General features: G+C 46.4%; 1 pseudogene; it reads left to right on the forward strand.

Moving 5' to 3' along the window:
* LOC135516944 (contactin-associated protein-like 2) overlaps nt 1–12,794 on the forward strand; it is a 173,485-nt pseudogene extending 160,691 nt beyond the window's left edge.
* Nucleotides 12,795–18,483: the final 5,689 nt, after the last annotated feature.

Below are 18,483 nucleotides of genomic sequence, written 5' to 3' on the forward strand. Positions count from 1 at the left end.
TCTCTTTGTCTGTCTGTCACACAGGTGTCCAATGTGAGCTGACTAACAATTTAGTGAGTGGGAATGAGAATACAAGAGCAGCCAGGAGCAGTTATTGGGTGAGAGGCGGGACGATGGGGGGAGAGGAGGATAATAAAAGGGAGGTAGAGATTGGTTTAGAGTGAAGGTGGAATGAGATGGACAGTGAGAGGGGAGAAGGGGGATGAGAGGGACAGTGAGAGGGGAGAAGGGGGGATGAGAGGGACAGTGAGAGGGGAGAAGAGGGGATGAGAGGGACAGTGAGAGGGGAGAAGGGGGGTGAGAGGGACAGTGAGAGGGGAGAAGAGGGGATGAGAGGGACAGTGAGAGGGGAGAAGGGGGGTGAGAGGGACAGTGAGAGGGGAGAAGGGGGGATGAGAGGGACAGTGAGAGGAGAGAAGGGGGGATGAGAGGGACAGTGAGAGGGGAGAAGGGGGGATGAGAGGGACAGTGAGAGGGGAGAAGGGGGGTGAGAGGGACAGTGAGAGGGGAGAAGAGGGGATGAGAGGGACAGTGAGAGGGGAGAAGGGGGGATGAGAGGGACAGTGAGAGGGGAGAAGGGGGGTGAGAGGGACAGTGAGAGGGGAGAAGAGGGGATGAGAGGGACAGTGAGAGGGGAGAAGGGGGATGAGAGGGACAGTGAGAGGGGAGAAGGGGGGTGAGAGGGACAGTGAGAGGGGAGAAGAGGGGATGAGAGGGACAGTGAGAGGGGAGAAGGGGGGATGAGAGGGACAGTGAGAGGAGAGAAGGGGGGTGAGAGGGACAGTGAGAGGGGAGAAGAGGGGATGAGAGGGACAGTGAGAGGGGAGAAGAGGGGATGAGAGGGACAGTGAGAGGGGAGAAGGTGGGGTGAGAGGGACAGTGAGAGGGGAGAAGAGGGGATGAGAGGGACAGTGAGAGGGGAGAAGGGGGGTGAGAGGGACAGTGAGAGGGGAGAAGAGGGGATGAGAGGGACAGTGAGAGGGGAGAAGGGGGGATGAGAGGGACAGTGAGAGGGGAGAAGGGGGGTGAGAGGGACAGTGAGAGGGGAGAAGAGGGGATGAGAGGGACAGTGAGAGGGGAGAAGGGGGGATGAGAGGGACAGTGAGAGGAGAGAAGGGGGGATGAGAGGGACAGTGAGAGGGGAGAAGAGGGGATGAGAGGGACAGTGAGAGGGGAGAAGGGGGGTGAGAGGGACAGTGAGAGGGGAGAAGAGGGGATGAGAGGGACAGTGAGAGGGGAGAAGGGGGGATGAGAGGGACAGTGAGAGGGGAGAAGGGGGGATGAGAGGGACAGTGAGAGGGGAGAAGGGGTGGTGAGAGGGACAGTGAGAGGGGAGAAGGGGGGATGAGAGGGACAGTGAGAGGGGAGAAGGGGGGTGAGAGGGACAGTGAGAGGGGAGAAGAGGGGATGAGAGGGACAGTGAGAGGGGAGAAGGGGGATGAGAGGGACAGTGAGAGGAGAGAAGGGGGATGAGAGGGACAGTGAGGGGAGAAGAGGGGATGAGAGGGACAGTGAGAGGGGAGAAGGGGGGTGAGAGGGACAGTGAGAGGGGAGAAGAGGGGATGAGAGGGACAGTGAGAGGGGAGAAGGGGGATGAGAGGGACAGTGAGAGGGGAGAAGGGGGGATGAGAGGGACAGTGAGAGGGGAGAAGGGGGATGAGAGGGACAGTGAGAGGGGAGAAGGGGGGGTGAGAGGGACAGTGAGAGGGGAGAAGGGGGGATGAGAGAAGATCATAAATGGAGGGGCGACAAGAGAACAGAAAGGGTGAAAGGATCAAACAGGGTTACCATGGCAACACATGATAGCTCATGGCAAAACTTGAGAGTGTGAGAAAAGGAGGGAAAATAGAGATGGAGAGACAGGAGAGAGATGAGAGAGACAGGAGAGAGAGGAGGGAGACAGGAGAGAGATGAGAGACAGGAGAGAGAGGAGAGAGAGAGGGGAGAGACAAGAGACAGGAGAGAGAGGAGAGACAGGAGAGAGACAGGAGAGAGAGGAGAGAGACAGGAGAGACAGGAGAGAGATGAGAGAGACAGGAGAGAGAGGAGGGAGACAGGAGAGAGATGAGGGAGACAGGAGAGAGAGGAGAGACAGGAGAGAGACAGAAGAGAGAGGAGAGAGACAGGAGAGACAGGTGAGAGACAGGTGAGAGACAGGAGAGAGACCGGAGATAGGAAAGAGAGGAGAGACAGGAGAGAGACAGGAAAGACAGGAGAGAGACAGGAGAGACAGGAGAGACAGGAGAGAGACAGGAGAGAGAGGAGAGAGACAGGAGAGACAGGAGAGAGACAGGAGAGAGAGGAGAGAGACAGGAGAGACAGGAGAGAGACAGGAGAGAGATGAGAGAGACAGGAGAGAGAGGAGGGAGACAGGAGAGAGAGGAGGGAGACAGGAGAGAGAGGAGAGACAGGAGAGAGACAGAAGAGAGACAGGTGAGAGACAGGAGGAGGGAAAGACAATAATGTAACTGTTTATTGCATTTCAAAACACTCATAGCTCTCTACTCTCTACAGGCCAGTCCAAAACACTCAGAACTCTATACTCTCTACCTCCCAGTCCAAAACACTCAGAACACTCTACATCTCTCTACAGGCCAGTCCAAACACTCAGAACTCTCTACAAGCCAGTCCAAAACACTCAGAACTCTCTACAGCTCTCTACAGGCCATCCAAACACTCAAAACTCTCTACAGCTCTCTACAGGCCAGTCCAGAACACTCAAAACTCCCTACAGCTCTCTATAGGCCAGTCCAAAACACCCAGAACTCTCTACAGCTCTCTACAGACCAGTCCAAAACACTCTGATCTCTCTACTCTCTACAGGCCAGTCCAAAACACTCAAAACTCTCTACATCTCTCTACAGGCCAGTCCAAAACACTTAGAGCTCTCTACAGGCCAGTCCAAACACTCAGAGCTCTCTACATCTCTCTACAGGCCAGTCCAAACACTCAGAGCTCTCTACAAGCCAGTCCAAAACACTCAGAACTCTCTACATCTCTCTACAGGCCAGTCCAAAACACTTAGAGCTCTCTACAGGCCCGTCCAAAACACTTAGAGCTCTCTACAGGCCTGTCCAAAACAATCAGAGCTCTCTACAGGCCAGTCCAAAACACTCAGAACTCTCTACATCTCTTTACGGGCCAGTCCAAAACACTCTGAGCTCTCTACGGGCCAGTCCAAAACACTCTGAGCTCTCTACAGCTTTCTACTCTCTACAGGCCAATCCAAAACACTCTGAGCTCTCTACAGCTTTCTACTCTCTACGGGCCAGTCCAAAACACTCTGAGCTCCCTACAGCTTTCTACTCTCTACAGGCCAGTCCAAAACACTCTGAGCTCTCTACAGCTTTCTACTCTCTACAGGCCAGTCCAAAACACTCTGAGCTCTCTACAGCTTTCTACTCTCTACAGGCCAGTCCAAACACTCAGAGCTCTCTACATCTCTCTACAGGCCAGTCCAAACACTCAGAGCTCTCTACAAGCCAGTCCAAAACACTCAGAACTCTCTACATCTCTCTACAGGCCAGTCCAAAACACTTAGAGCTCTCTACAGGCCCGTCCAAAACACTTAGAGCTCTCTACAGGCCTGTCCAAAACAATCAGAGCTCTCTACAGGCCAGTCCAAAACACTCAGAACTCTCTACATCTCTTTACGGGCCAGTCCAAAACACTCTGAGCTCTCTACGGGCCAGTCCAAAACACTCTGAGCTCTCTACAGCTTTCTACTCTCTACAGGCCAATCCAAAACACTCTGAGCTCTCTACAGCTTTCTACTCTCTACGGGCCAGTCCAAAACACTCTGAGCTCCCTACAGCTTTCTACTCTCTACAGGCCAGTCCAAAACACTCTGAGCTCTCTACAGCTTTCTACTCTCTACAGGCCAGTCCATAACAACATAATATTTTAAATACAGTGCATTCAGACTTTTTCCACATTTTGTTACATTACAGCCTTATTCTAAAATGGTTTCAATTATATGTTTCCCTCATCAACCTACTCACAATACCCCATAATGACAAAACAGAAACAGGTTTTTGGAATTTTTAGCAAATGTATGAAAAATAGAAATATCACATTTACGTAAGTATTCAGACCCTTTACTCAGTACTTTGTTGAAGCACCTTTGGCAGCGATTACAGCCTCGCGTCTTCTTGGGTATGTTGCTACAAGCTTGGCACACCTGTATTTGTGGAGTTTCTCCCATTCCTCTCTGCAGATCCTCTCAAGCTCTGTCTGGTTGGATGGGGACTGTCCCTCCACAGCTATTTTCAGGTCTCCAGAGATGTTCGATCAGGTTCAAGTCCGGGCTCTGACTGGGCCACTCAAGGACATTAAGAAAAATATCCCGAAGCCACTCCTGCGTTGTCTTGGCTGTGTGCTAGGGGTTGGCATGTTGGAAGGTGAACCTTTGCCCCAGTCTGAGGTCCTGAGCGCTCTGGAGCAGGTTTTCATCAAGGATCTCTCTGTACTTTTCTCCCTTCATCTTTCCCTCGATCCTGACTAGTCTCCCAGTCCCTACCGCTGAAAAACATCCCATGAACACAGCATGATGCTGCCACCACCATGTTTCACCGTAGGGATGGTGCCAGGTATCCTCCAGACATGAGGCTTGGCGTTCAGGCCAAAGAGTTCAATCTTGGTTTCATCAGACCAGAGAATGTTGTTTCTCCTGTTCTGAGAGTCCTTTATGTGCCTTTTGGCAAACTCCAAGCTGTCATGTGCCTTTTACTGAGGAGTGGCTTCCGTCTGGCCACTACCATAAAGGCCTGATTGGTGGAGTGCTGCAGAGATGGTTGTCTTTCTGGAAGGTTCTCCCATCTCCCAACTCTGGAGCTCTGTCAGAGTGACCATCGGGTTCTTGGTCACCACATCAAGGCCCTTCTCCCCTGATTGCTCAGTTTGGCCAGGCAGCCAGCTCTAGGAAGAGTCTTGGTGGTTCCAAACTTCTTCCATTTAAGAATGATGGAGGCCACTGTGTTCTTGGGGACTTTCAAAGCTGCAGAAATGTTTTGGTACCCTTCCCCAGATCTGTGCCTCGACACAATCCTGTCTCTGAGCTCTACGGACAATTCCATCTACCTCGTGGCTTGGTTTTTGTTCTGACATGCACAGTCAACTGTGGGAACTTATATAGACAGGTGTGTGCCTTTCCAAATCATGTCCAATCAATTGACTCTTGAATCAGGTTGTAGAAACATCTCAAGGATGATCAATAGAAACAGGATGCACCTGAGCTCGATTTCGAGTCTCATAGCAAAGGGTCTGAATATTTGTCACGCCCTGATCTTAGTTATCTATGTTTTATGTATTATTTTGGTCAGGTCAGGGTGTGACGAGGGTGGGTATGTGTGTTTTTGTCCTGTCTATGGTTTTTGTATATCTATGGGGGTTTTGTATGTCTAGGTAATGTAGGTCTATGGTGGCCTGAATTGGTTCCCAATCAGAGACAGCTGTTTATCGTTGTCTCTGATTGGGGATCCTATTTAGGTTGCCATTTTCCATTTTGGTTTTGTGGGTTATTGTCTATGTGTAGTGTTCTTTCTTTATTAAAATAATGATGTATTCATATCACGCTGCGCCTTGGTCTCATCAATACAACGAACATGACAATACTTATGTAAATAAGGTATTTTTGATATATATATTTTCATACATTTGCAAAAGAAATCTAAAAACCTGTTTTTGCTTCGTCATTATGGGTTATTGTGTATAGAATGTTGTGGGGAAATTTAGATTTTATCAATGAGGCTGTAATGTAAAATAAATATGGAAAAAGTCAAGGGGTCTGAATACTCTCCAAACGCACTGTATGAAACCAAAACAAGCACAGAAAACAAGGAGACCGAGGAAAAGGAATATGTGAGAAAAGGCAAAAGGAGAGAGAGATAGCGTTTGTGGATATTATTAGGCCCTGAGTTTTCCCTGACTACACGACTTGACCAAGAAAAACTCCTGACCTATTCTAGAAGCTCTAACTTGGGTCCAGCGTTTTTCCTGGTCCAGCTGTGTGACCATGATAAAGGGCCCTACAGTATGCACAGGTGTAGAATGTTAATTGTGACAGTTTCTCACAGCAGGAAAATAATGTTGCATTAACAGAAAATGTGAATTATTCTGTTAATTATAATTCATGGACAATTTTTGTAGCGATTGATACATTTTCTGATAGAACAAATGGAGTCTGACATGTTACACTTTTTAAACCTTGAATACACTACAAGTGAACAAACGTGGTGATCAAATTAACATCCTACACATGTACATATGCTGAAGCCCAGTGCACTGTAACCTGCTGGAGTTGACTGTCAGGCCAAACAGATACGACAGATAAAAGATAGAGATGAAGCAATAAGAAGAAAGGATACAGACTATCTTTAAGGGACAGAGAGATACATAGACATCCAGGCTGAATGCATTACTTCACCGTCCGGGTATCAAACCCAGGAGGGCTACACAACTCAATACTGAGTCAGCCCACTGAGCTAATAGTTATCTTCAGGTCTAGGGCATGGTTAGTCATCATGGAGGGAAATGAAACATCTCCCCTATATATGTTATTTAGAGACAGAATGTATATCACATTATGCTTCCATTAGAGGTCAATGTCAAAATGTGGGTTTCTTTATCCTCTCTCTCTCTCTCTCTCTCTCTCTGTGTCTCTCTCTCTCTGTCTCTCTCTCTCTCTCTCTTTATATCTCTGTCTCTGTCTCTGTCTCTATCTCTCTCTCTCTCTCTTTCCGTCCCTCTCTAGCAGGGGGGAAAAATAGTCAATTGATTTTAAAAACCTGTGTGTGTGTGGCATCTCATGGTGATGATGTCATAATGATTTCCCTATAAGTCTGCTGATGCAGGTATCTAAGAGCTGGTAAGAGGAGAGTGCTGTGGCTCACTCTGCTTTAGTTGGTTTCCTGGAATAATGATTTATGCTGATTATGTATATTTCCATCCTCTCCTCCTTTTCTAGGCCTTCTATGCTTTTTTGGACTATTGAGGCTGTGTGCTTCCTTGAAGTGTTGTATTGTATAATAAAATCTTGTTAAAACTCAAACCTCTGTCTGCCCCCACGCCTCTCTCTCTCTCTCTCTCTCTCTCTCTCTCTCTCTCTCTCTCTCTCTCTCTCTCTCTCTCTCTCAGAGACCGGAGTGATAGACCCAGTGCTTATAGAGCGTTATAACACTCCAGGGTTCGTAGGCTGTCTGTCACGTGTCCAGTTCAACGGAGTCGCACCCCTGAAGACTGCCCTAAGAAACCCTATAACAGACAGACCAACAGACAGACAGTCTGTGCCAGTGTCCTACCGGGGTAAACTGGTAGAATCTAACTGTGGAGCATCACCTCTCACCATCCCACCAATGTCTGCTGTCACCGATCCTTGGCGCCTGGACTCAGGTACGATACACACACACAGACATTTTTGCAGGAAATGCAGGTACACACACCACACACACATTCTCATATTTGGGATGCTGTAGTCTTTTGCTCCAGTGGGATGGTTGTCTCTGTCTCTGGTCAGTAACATCTATTGATCCAGGAGCCACAAGGAAAATGCACAGTCAGCTGACAGGGCAGATATGTCAGCCTCTCTATTTCCTCTTCCTCTCTGTCTCTCCTCTCACTCTCCTGTCTCCTTTCTCCAGATGTCTGTCGCCCCTCACAAGTTTTCCCTGTACTGGGCTCTGAACCTCTCTCTCTCTGTCTGCCTCTCTGTCTGTCTCTCTGTCTCCCCCTCTCTCTCTCGTTCTCATTAGCTTACCTCCCATCTGTCATAACACACTCCCTCTCTCTCACTCTCTCTCTGTCTTTCTCTCTGTCTCCCCCTCTCTCTCTCTCTCTCTCTCTCTGTCTCCCCCCTCTATCTCTCTGTCTCTCTCTCTCTGTCTCCCCCTCTCTCTCTCTCTCTCTCTCTCTCTCTCGCTCTTATTAGCTTACCTCCCATCTGTCATAACACGCTCCCTCTCTCTCTCTCTCTGTCTCCCCCTCTCTCTCTCTCTCTCTCTCTCTCCCCCTCTCTCTCTCTGTCTCCCCCTGTCTCTCTCTCTCTCTCTCTCTCTCTCTCTCTCTCTCTCTCTCTCTCTCTCTCGCTCTCATTAGCTTACCTCCCATCTGTCATAACACGCTCCTCTCTCTCTCTCTGTCCCCCCCTCTCTCTCTCTCTCCCCCCCCCTCTCTCTCTCTCTGTCTCTCTCTCTCTCATTAGCTTAATGCTTGTCTGTCATAACAATCTCTCATCCACCCACCAACTCTCTTCTCTCCCTCTCTTCACTCGTCTACCTGACAGAGCTGACAGATCTGTACATCAGGAGGGATAAAAGCCTATTAGTGGGAGACGAGACAGCTTGGCCTGGTGTTGATTCATCGCACTGTAGTGTGTTTACAGTTGAATGGTGTGTGTGTGTGGGGGGGGGGTATAGCTGAAAGTAAATATCTGTGTCTCTAGGTGCAGAGTTCCCATTCAACGAGGAGCGAGTGATCCCAGATGGAGTCAACAGGAACTCAGCCATTATAGGAGGTATGTCCAGTAGGGCCCCTATTCAGTCTTCTCTTATCCTAAACTGCCATGTTCCACAGAGACATGACCCTCTGCCAGGTCCAAATGTCATCTTGATCTACTGATATTCAGTTGTCTCCAGATGTGTTTCCCATGGGCCTACACGATGTCAACAAATCGTGTATTTGCTTCAGTAACATTTTGCTCCAACTTTAACATTCTGTCAATATCTATCAATATACATTATGTCAATATCTATCAATATACATTCTATCAATATCTATCAATATACATTATATGAATATCTATCAATATACATTCTATCAATATCTATCAATATACATTCTAATAATATCTATCAATATACATTCTGTCAATATCTATCAATATACATTCTATCGATATACATTCTATCAATATCTATCAATATCCGTTCTATCAATATCTATCAATATCCATTTTTATTTTTTTATTTTTTTTATTTCACCTTTATTTAACCAGGTAGGCCAGTTGAGAACAAATTCTCATTTACAACTGCGACCTGGCCAAGATAAAGCAAAGCAGTGCGACAAAAACAACAACAGAGTTACATATAAACAAACGTACAGTCAATAACACAATAGAAAAGAAAAATAGAAAGATCTATGTACAGTGTGTGGAAATGTAGAAAAGTAGGGAGGTGGGCAATAAATAGGCCATAGAGGCGAAATAATTACAATTTAGCATTAATACTGGAGTGATATATGTGCAGATGATGATGTGCAAGTAGAGATACTGGGGTGCAAAAGAGCAAGTAACAATATGGGGATGAGGTGTGCTATTTACAGACTGGCTGTGTACATGTACAGTGATTGGTAAGCTGTTCTGACAGTTAGAGAGGGAGATATAAGACTCCAGATTCAGAGATTTTTACAATTTATTCCAGTCATTGGCAGCAGAGAACTGGAAGGAAAGGCGGCCAAAGGAAGTGTTGGCTTTGGGGGTGACCGGTGAGATATACCTGCTGGAGCGCGTGCTACGGGTGGGTGTGGCTATGGTGACCAGTGAGCTGAGATAAGGCAGAGCTTTACCTAGCAAAGACTTATAGATGACCTGGAGCCAGTGGGTCTGGCGACGGATATTTAGTGAGTGCCAGCCGACGAGAGCATAGAGGTCGCAGTGGTGGGTAGTATATGGGGCTTTTGAGATTAAACAGATGGCACTGTGATAGACTAAATCTAGTTTGCTGAGTAGGGTGTTGGAGGATATTTTGTAAATTACATTGCCGAAGTCGAGGATCGGTAGGATAGTCAGTTTTACGAGGGTATGTTTGGCAGCATGCGTGAAGTGGGCTTTGTTGCGAAATAGGAAGCCGATTCTAGATTTCGTTTTGGATTGGAGATGCTTAATGTGAGTCTGGAAGGAGAGTTTACAGTCTAACCAGACACCTAGGTATTTGTGGTTGTCCACATATTCTAATTCAGAACCGTCCAGAGTAGTGATGCTAGTCGGACGGGAGGGTGCAGGCAGCAATCGGTTGAAGAGCATGCACTTAGTTTTACTAGCATTTAAAAGCAGTTGGAGGCCACGGAAGGCGTGTTGTATGGCGTTGAAGCGAGTTTGGAGGTTTGTTAGCACAGTGTCCAAAGAAGGGCCAGAAGTATACAGAATGGTGTCATCTGTGTAGAGGTGGATCAGAGACTCACCAGCAGCAAGAGCAACATCATTGATATATACAGAGAAAAGAGTCGGCCCGAGAATTGAGCCCTGTGGCACCCCCATAGAGACTCCCGGTTTGACACGGCAATGACTACCAATGTCTATCAATATCTATCAATATCCATTCTATTAATATACATTCTATCAATATACATTCTGTCAATATCTATCAATATACATAATATCAATATCCATTCTGTCAATATCTATCAATATCCATTCTGTCAATATCTATCAATATCCATTCTGTCAATATCTATCAATATACATTCTATTAATATACATTCTATCAATATCCATTCTGTCAATATCTATCAATATACATTCTATCAATATCCATTCTGTCAATATCTATCAATATACATTATATTAATATACATTCTATCAATATCCATTCTGTCAATATCTATCAATATACATTCTATCAATATCCATTCTATTAATATACATTCTATCAATATCCATTCTGTCAATATCTATCAATATACATTCTATCAATATCCATTCTGTCAATATCTATCAATATCCATTCTGTCAATATCTATCAATATCAATTCTATTAATATACATTCTATCAATATCCATTCTGTCAATATCTATCAATATCCATTCTATTAATATACATTCTATCAATATCCATTCTGTCAATATCTATCAATATCCATTCTATTAATATACATTCTATCAATATACATTCTGTCAATATCTATCAATATACATTCTATCAATATCCATTATTTTCAAACTATTTCTAAATCTACTTATTTATATCTGCCCCCAGGTATCATTGCCGTGGTGATCTTCACCGTCCTGTGCACGCTGGTGTTCCTGATTCGCTACATGTTCCGTCACAAGGGCTCATACCACACCAATGAATCGAAAGGGGTGGAGCCAGCCAGTGGCGAATCAGCAGACACCACCATCATCTGCGCCGAAACCAACCCGGAAACTATAGAGGAATCAAAGAAAGAGTGGTTCATCTAATTGAGAAACAGATGAGGATTGGAGAGTGGGATATTCATCTGTTGACAGGAGAGATGGATGGAGACGTCTACTGAATGGAGGAGGGATTGGGAGTGGGTGAAAGAGGGTGTACAGAAATCCGATGAACTGCAGAAGAAAGACGAGACAGTTTATTGGAAGGTTGCGTTGAGAGTTGAGAGACTAAATCTGTACATAGTCTTTCTTTGTATTGTGTTCAGGAGTTTCCACGAGTCCTTTGAATACAGAATAGTTATATAACAGCAGATCTGGATCAAATACATTCAAACACTTTAGGTTTTTAGAAGTGCACTTGATTTAGCTTGGATTTTGCACCTTTAGGACTATTCTATTGTCTCCAATGTACCAGGCAAACTAAATCAAGCACAGCTCAAGTATTTGACCTATGTATTTGACCTCTGTATAATAATAATGGAACATATGCTAGCAAAGACTTGTTTGTTTTTTCAACTGAGATCTGAAAGATTATGCCAAATCATCTGTTTACAAGTTTGGCATTTCTGTTGATCATGTTTACATGTCCATGATCCATATACACTCCAACAGTATTTCTCACACCACTCCAAGAGGTGTAACCAGAGAAACATGGATGCCAAAAGTCCTGCTGTAAATATGTGTTATTTATAAATATATTTAATTTCTTTGTTAATATATGTTTATTCAGAGACATTGGTACAAAGACATTTACACAACATTTCAAATAATATTTCTAAGCATAGCACATATCCACAAATGAAAGAAGTTTACTTTAATTTAATTATGACATTAGATTGTATCCACAAGAAGACCTTCTCATCAATGGTTGGAGAGGAATGTCTCAATGCATGATGGGAAAACATGGCAGAACCATAGCTACACACTGCATGGCAGTTTGCTTTCTGTCCTTCCTCTGAGAACAAGTGAGCTCTTGAACTTTCAGTGTATTTTCAGTTTCCAGAAACACTGAAGGCCAAAAAAATTAAGAACACCTACCTAATATTGGGTTGTACCACCTTTTGCTCTCAGAACAGCCTAATTTAGTCAGGGCATGGACTCTACAAGGTGTCGAAAGCATTCCACAGGAATGCTGGCCCATGTTGACTCTAATGCTTCCCACAGTTGTGTCAAGTTCGCTGGATGTCCTTTGGGTGGTGGACCATTCTTGATACACACAGGAAACTGTTGAGTGTGAAAAACCCAGCAGCGTTGCAGTTCTTGGCACATTCAAACCAAAACGCATGGCACCTACTAACATACCCTGTTCAAAGGCACTTAAATAGTTTGTCTTGCCCATTCACCCTCTGAATGGCACACACACAATCCATGTCTCAATTGTCTCAAGGCTTAAAAATCCTTCTTTATCCTGTCTCCTCCGCTTCATCTACACTGATTGAAGTGGATTTAACAAGTGACATCAATAAGGGATCATAGCTTCCACCTGGATTCACCTGGTCAGTCTATGTCATGGAAAGAGCAGGTGGTCCTAATGTTTAATACACTCAGTGTAGCTTCTCATGTTTATTTCACAAATTTGATTGATTGATCGATGAGATTGATCTTGATACTTGTAATGCTGAGAGTTTGTCTCATTGGATGTTGAGAGTGCTGTATTTGTGTGTGTAGATGGGGTCGGTGGCATACGGGGGGGGGGGGGGGTGTAACCTATGTTCCATAGGACAAGTCTTTGGGGGTCAAGGGTGAATGGTTGAGGCTTGGTTCTACCGTGTTGAATGGTTTAACCAACTGTGCCTTCAGGAGTCTGCCTTTTAGCCTTCCTCTTTGCAACACAACACAGCAACACAACACCATGGTGTTAGAACCAGACCCATGGTGTTAGAACCAGACCCATGGTGTTAGAGCCAGACCCATGGTGTTAGAACCAAACCCATGGTGTTAGAGCCAGACCCATGGTGTTAGAGCCAGACCCATGGTGTTAGAGCCAGACCCATGGTGTTAGAACCAAACCCATGGTGTTAGAGCCAGACCCATGGTGTTAGAACCAGACCCATGGTGTTAGAGCCAGACCCATGGTGTTAGAACCAAACCCATGGTGTTAGAGCCAGACCCATGGTGTTAGAACCAGACCCATGGTGTTAGAGCCAGACCCATGGTGATAGAGCCAGACCCATGGTGTTAGAACCAAACCCATGCTATTAGAGACAGACCCATGGTGTTAGAGCCAGACCCATGGTGTTAGAGCCAGACCCATGGTGATAGAACCAGACCCATGGTGTTAGAGCCAGACCCATGGTGTTAGAACCAGACCCATGGTGTTAGAACCAGACCCATGGTGTTAGAACCAGACCCATGGTGTTAGAACCAAACCCATGCTGTTAGAGACAGACCCATGGTGTTAGAGACAGACCCATGGTGTTAGAGACAGACCCATGGTGTTAGACACAGACCCATGGTGTTAGACCAGACCCATGGTGTTAGACCAGACCCATGGTGTTAGAGACAGACCCATGGTGTTAGACCAGACCCATGGTGTTAGACCAGACCCATGGTGTTAGACCAGACCCATGGTGTTAGAGACAGACCCATGGTGTTAGAGATAGACCCATGGTGTTAGACCAGACCCATGGTGTTAGAGACAGTAAATTGCAACTTATTTCCTTTCTTTCTTTTTTTAAACATGTAAATATTGTTTATATTCAAATGTATTTATCATGTCTATCAGGCTTTACAAATGTTTACTTCATACTGGCATTACCCGGTTACAATGTGATGTCATGACTGCCATTTTTTGTTGCTTGTTGTAATGGTTCATTTTTTCTATACTTTTTATTTTCTCTAATGTTTTGTAAAATTGGCCGCCGTGGTTTGTTGTGAAACGTCTGTATGTCGTCTCAGAAGGTTCCATACTAAAGGACACACACACAGGAAGATGGAAATGAAAAGCCCCAAGACAAGGCAATCAGCATGTCACCAATAAACATGTCTGTTCCTGGGTTTGTTGTCATGCCACATCTAGCCACCAGGCTACTGTCAGTCACCTGAGTCCTGCTTTCAGCTCTACATTTCAATAAAGACAGTGTTTGCACCCAGGGCTACAGTGTATTCACCTGGGGAGTGGGGCTTGTCAGTGATGGAACATATTGGGTATGTGTGGTTGTGAGAGAGAACAGAATGGTGAGAGAGAGAGAGAGAGAGAGAGAGAGAGAGAGAGAGAGAGGGGGTGGTAGAGAAAAAGAGTGTAATAGAGGGGTGGAAAGAGGGGGTTGAGAGAGAGAGAGAGAGAGGGTGGTAGAGAAAAGAGTGGAATGGAGGGATGGAAAGAGGGGGGTGAGAGACCGGAGAGAGGGGGGGGGTGAAAAAAGTGAACCTGGCTGCAGGACTGTCCGGTTTGCAAGATAAATCCCTTGAAGGATGCTTCTCCTAACTTGGCTCCAAAGAACCAGTGTGAGGCCTTCTTACAGGAAAGAACCCCAAGAGGTCCATCAACAGGGTCTGAGGTGCTCTGCAGTCTGCACTGTGAGAATGTCAGCCTTTTCTGGCTGGAGGATAAGTCTCAAAGACACATAGAAATAACAACTTCAACTGTGAGTTGTTTATAAATACACTATATAGACTTCCTTCAATGAATCATCCTCTCATTGGAGGAGAAGCTTGGTTAAACTACCTTTTTTTTGCTATGCAGATCATATGATTTAGGCTGATTAAATATGAGTTTGATAAACTTCAACCGTTTATATGTAGAAGCGGAAGAGGAGGCCAGGATAGCTGCACTGAGGGAGGAAGAGGAGGCCAAGATAGCTGCACCTAGGGAGGAAGAGGAGGCCAGTATAGCTGCACCTAGGGAGGAAAAGGAGGCTAGGATAGCTGTTCTGAGAGAGAAAGAGGAGGCCAGTATAGGTGCTCTGATGGAGGAAGAGGAGGCCAAGATAGCTGCACTGAGGGAGGAAGAGGAGGCCAAGATAGCTGCACTGAGGGAGGAAGAGGAGGCCAAGATAGCTGCACCAAGGGATGAAGAGGAGGCCAGTATAGCTGCACTGAGGGAGGAAGAGGAGGCCAAGATAGCTGCACTGAGGGAGGAAGAGGAGGCCAGTATAGCTGCACTGAGGGAGGAAGAGGAGGCCAAGATAGCTGCACTGAGGGAGGAAGAGGAGGCCAAGATAGCTACCCCGAGGGTGGAAGAGGAGGCCAGTATAGCTGTTCTGAGGGAGGAAGAGGAGGCTAGGATAGCTGTTCTGAGAGAGGAAGAGGAGGCCAGGATAGCTGTTCTGAGAGAGGAAGATGAGACTAGGATAGCTGTTCTGAGAGAGGAAGATGAGACTAGGATAGCTGTTCTGAGAGAGGAAGATGAGACTAGGATAGCTGTTCTGAGGAAGGAAGAGGAGGCCAGGATAGCTGCACTGAGGAAGGAAGCGGAGGCCAAGATAGCTGCTCTGAGGGAGGAAGAGGAGGCCAAGATAGCTGCTCTGAGGGAAGAAGAGGAGGTGATGATAGCTGCTCTGAGGGAAGGAAGGGGAGGTGATGATAGCTGCTCTGAGGGAAGAAGAGGAGGTGATGATAGCTGCTCTGAGGGAAGAAGAGGAGGTGATGATAGCTGCTCTGAGGGGGGAGGAGGAGGTGATGATAGCTGCTCTGAGGGGGGAGGAGGAGGTGATAATAGCTGCTCTGAGGGGGAGGAGGAGGTGATAGCTGCTCTGATGTGGGAGAAGGAGGTGATGATAGCTGCTCGGAGGGGGGAGGAGGAGGTGATGATAGCGGCTCTGAGGGGGGGTGATGATAGCTGCTCTGAGGGGGGGGAGGAGGTGATGATAGCTGCTCTGAGGGGGGAGGAGGAGGTGATGATAGCTGCTCTGAGGGGGGAGGAGGAGGTGATGATAGCTGCTCTGAGGGAAGAAGAGGAGGTGATGATAGCTGCTCTGAGGGAGGAGGGGGAGGTGATGATAGCTGCTCTGAGGGAAGAAGAGGAGGTGATGATAGCTGCTCTGAGGGGGGAGGAGGAGGTGATGATAGCTGCTCTGAGGGGGGAGGAGGAGGTGATAATAGCTGCTCTGAGGGGGGAAGAGGAGGTGATAGCTGCTCTGATGGGGGGGAGGAGGTGATGATAGCTGCTCTGAGGGGGGAAGAGGAGGTGATGATAGCTGCTCTGAGTGGGGGGGGTGATGATAGCTGCTCTGAGGGGGGAGGAGGAGGTGATGATAGCTGCTCTGAGGGAAGAAGAGGATGTGCTGATAGCTGCTCTGAGGGAAGAAGAGGAGGTGATGATAGCTGCTCTGAGGGAAGAAGAGGAGGTGATGATAGCTGCTCTGAGGGGGGAGGAGGAGGTGATGATAGCTGCTCCGAGGGAAGAAGAGGAGGTGATGATAGCTGCTCTGAGGGAAGAAGGGGAGGTGATGATAGCTGCTCTGAGGGAAGAAGAGGAGGTGATGATAGCTGCTCTGAGGGGGGAGGAGGAGGTGATGATAGCTGCTCTGAGGGAAGAAGAGGAGGTGATGATAGCTGCTCTGAGGGAAGAAGAGGAGGTGATGATCGCTGCTCTGAGGGAGGAGGAGGATCATAAAAGTCAGATGATTTTATTTTTTTACAATTTATTTCACCTTTATTTAACCAGGTAGGCAAGTTGAGAACAAGTTACCATTTACAATTGCGACCTGGCCAAGATAATGCAAAGCAGTTTGACACATACAACGACACAGAGTTACACATGGAGTAAAACAAACATACAATCAATAATACAGTAGAAAAATACATATACAGTGGGGAGAACAAGTATTTGATACACTGCCGATTTTGCAGGTTTTCCTACTTACAAAGCATGTAGAAGTCTGTAATTTGTATCATAGCTACACTTCAACTGTGAGAGACGGAATCTAAAACAAAAATCCAGAAAATCACATTCTATGATTTTTAAGTAATTAATTAGCATCTTATTGCATGACATAAGTATTTGATCACCTACCAACCAGTAAGAATTCCGGCTCTCACAGACCTGTTTGAACTCGTTACCTGTATAAAAGACACCTGTCCACACACTCAATCAAACAGACTCCAAACTCTCTACAATGGCCAAGACCAGGGAGATGTGTAAGGACATCAGGGATAAAATTGTAGACCTGCACAAGGCTGGGATGGGCTACAGGACAATAGGCAAGCAGCTTGGTGAGAAGGCAACAACTGTTGTCGCAATTATTAGAAAATGGAAGAAGTTCAAGATGACGGTCAATCACCCTCGGTTTGGGGCTCCATGCAAGATCTCACCTCGTGGGGCATCAATGATCATGAGGAAGGTGAGGGATCAGCCCAGAACTACTCGACAGGACCTGGTCAATGACCTGAAGAGAGCTGGAACCACAGTCTCAAAGAAAACCATTAGTAACACAGTACGCCATCATGGATTAAAATCCTGCAGCGCACGCAAGGTCCCCCTGCTCAAGCCAGCGCATGTCCAGGCCCGTCTGAAGTTTTCCAATGACCATCTGGATGATCCAGAGGAGGAATGGAAGGAGCACCATGTGGTCTGATGAGACAAAAATAGAGCTTTTTGGTCTAAACTCCACTCGCCGTTTTTGGAGGAAGAAGAAGGATGAGTACAACCCCAAGAACACCATCCCAACTGTGAAGCATGGAGGTGGAAACATCATTCTTCGGGGATGCTTTTCTGCAAAGGGGACAGGACGACTGCACCGTATTGAGGGGAGGGTGGATGGGGCCATGTATCGCGAGATCTTGGCCAACATCCTCCTTCCCTCGGTAAGAGCATTGAAGATGGGTCGTGGCTGGGTCTTCCAGCATGACAACGACCTGAAACATACAGCCAGGGCAACTAAGGAGTGGCTCCGTAAGAAGCATCTCAAGGTCCTGGAGTGGCCTAGCCAGTCTCCAGACCTGAACCCAATAGAAAATCTTTGGAGGGAGCTGAAAGTCCGTATTGCCCAGCGACAGCCCCGAAACCTGAAGGATCAGGAGAAGGTCTGTATGGAGGAGTGGTCCAAAATCCCTGCTGCAGTGTGTGCAAACCTGGTCAAGAACTACAGGAAACGTATGACCTCTATAATCGCAAACAAAGGTTTCTGTACCAAATATTAGGTTCTGCTTTTCTGATGTATCAAATACTTATGTCATGCAATAAAATGCAAATGAATTACTTAAAAATCATACAAGGTGATTTTCTGGATTTTTGTTTTAGATTCCGTCTCTCACAGTTGAAGTGTACCTATGATAAAAATTACAGACCTCTACATGCTTTGTAAGTAGGAAAACCTGCAAAATCGGCAGTGTATCAAATACTTGTTCTCCCACTGTATATACAATGTGGTGAGATAAGGGAGGTAAAGGCAAAAAAAAGGCCATGGTGGCGAAGTGCA

The sequence above is a fragment of the Oncorhynchus masou genome, chromosome 28 (genome assembly GCF_036934945.1).
Source record: "Oncorhynchus masou masou isolate Uvic2021 chromosome 28, UVic_Omas_1.1, whole genome shotgun sequence".
Classification (NCBI taxonomy): Eukaryota; Metazoa; Chordata; class Actinopteri; order Salmoniformes; family Salmonidae; genus Oncorhynchus; species Oncorhynchus masou.